The sequence below is a fragment of the Anomaloglossus baeobatrachus genome, chromosome 9, assembly GCF_048569485.1.
Source record: "Anomaloglossus baeobatrachus isolate aAnoBae1 chromosome 9, aAnoBae1.hap1, whole genome shotgun sequence".
Lineage (NCBI taxonomy): Eukaryota > Metazoa > Chordata > Amphibia > Anura > Aromobatidae > Anomaloglossus > Anomaloglossus baeobatrachus.
Window position 1 is genome coordinate 162497442 of NC_134361.1, and position 1714 is coordinate 162499155.

At 39.2% G+C, this 1714-nt stretch overlaps 1 non-coding gene across 1 annotated transcript; it reads left to right on the forward strand.

The window, feature by feature from the left end:
* Window positions 1-722: 722 nt before the first annotated feature.
* On the forward strand, window positions 723-908 carry LOC142253362 (U2 spliceosomal RNA). The gene has a single exon (XR_012726661.1). It is a non-coding gene; the product is annotated as a U2 spliceosomal RNA (small nuclear RNA).
* The last annotated feature ends 806 nt before the right edge of the window (window positions 909-1714 follow it).

A 1714-nucleotide genomic window follows, 5' to 3' on the forward strand; every position in this document is an offset into this window, starting at 1 on the left:
TCCCAGAAGGACCTGGCCTGGAGCTGTGTGCATGATTGTCTTCCATGCAGAGCATTCCAACACAGAAGAGGACTTGTGACTACTGCCAGATGTCCAAGGGAAAGATGCTTCGGAGATGAGACGGTACTACATATTTTATGGACTTGTTCTTTTGCACGACAAATATGGACACGAATTTTTCCTTTATTGCAAAAAATGACGGACATCAGAGATCTGACTTTTGAGTCTGTTTTATTTGGGTATGTGGAATGTCCCACCGTCAATAAGAAGATCATCGCATGGAAGACAATCAGCACAGTCAAGGAAGCTCTGTGGAAGGCCAGGAACATCCTTCTTTTTAAGCATGATGTTATATCTGTGCAGGATGTTATAGATTTGGCTTTTAGTGATATGTATCTGTATTATATTCTGGACAAGAAGAAGAATGTCATTTTATCGAAACAGTGGTTTGTAAAGGAGTGGAACTCCGCAATTTAAAGGAACAATTTTTGTATATAATTTATAGGTTGAGTGTAAAGGAATTGTGGATAGTGTTCTTTATAGGAGTGAAGCCCTGTAGTGTAAAGGACTTGTAATATGTAGACTGCTTACTATATGCAATACAAATGTAAATGATGTTTTGATATTCTGTAATTGAGATACAGATGTAATCACAGAAAATGTTGTAAAATGGAATGTTTTTAATGTAATGTACTTTTATATCCAATAATAAACGGGTGTACCTTGTTTTAGGTACTTCCAAGTTAAAAAAAAAATCTGTTCTTATCAGTTTAATATCTGATACGTCCCCTATCTGGGGACCATATATTAAATGGATTTTTAGAACAGGGAGATGGAAAAAGAGCTTGCTCTGTCCACTCCACGCATTGACCTGGTATTGCAGTACCTCCAGGACCGGTGCACCCCTTCTTAACCCAGTTTCCAAAAGCAGAACTCAATTCACCTGATTCATATTAGCCCGATTAATGAATTGAAAGAAAGCATACAACTTCATATGCACCTCAATTTGGCCCATTCACTTTTCACACTTCCTCCTTTTGTTTTTTATCTTTCACACTTTTTACTTGCTTTATTCATCCAAATAGCAAACTCATCACCGCTCAACTTGACCAACTCTGCTATGTCCCGTGCAGTATCTTGTTCTCAGTCTAATCTAGATCATGTGCAATTGAATGGAATAGATCCCTTTTGGACAAAGTGGATTCAGCTGCTGCTGCTGCTGCTGCTGCAGTGACCACAGGTGTGAGAAGATCTAGAATTGGCATCTGGTGCTATCTCTCTGCTTCCACTCCAAATAAAGTTACCTGTTTATTCCTATCATGCATTGTTTTTTGGGGTTTTCTTTGAGCAATGATGATGTCTTTAGTGGTCTGTTGGCTTCCCCTCCTGGAGGAAGAGTTTGCTTGCTTTTGGACATTCTAAAAGAGAGGTCATGATAGACATTTAGCTTCTGAGCCCAATTGGGGACGGTCATGGGTGATGAATGTTTTGCAACCTGCTGCGAAGCCTGATACTGCAATATAAGGAACGTCAAATACTAAGAATGGGCGGCCTATGAAAGAATTAGTACTTTCATTAAGTATACTTAAACGGCTAATTGGGAATAGACAAACTGTAAAAAGCCCTCTGAGAAAGCCCCTCTCTAACCTTTGTTAGTAAGCTTTTCTGTAGTCTGCCTGTTGATGTATTTTCCGTTTGAACAGTGCACAACATG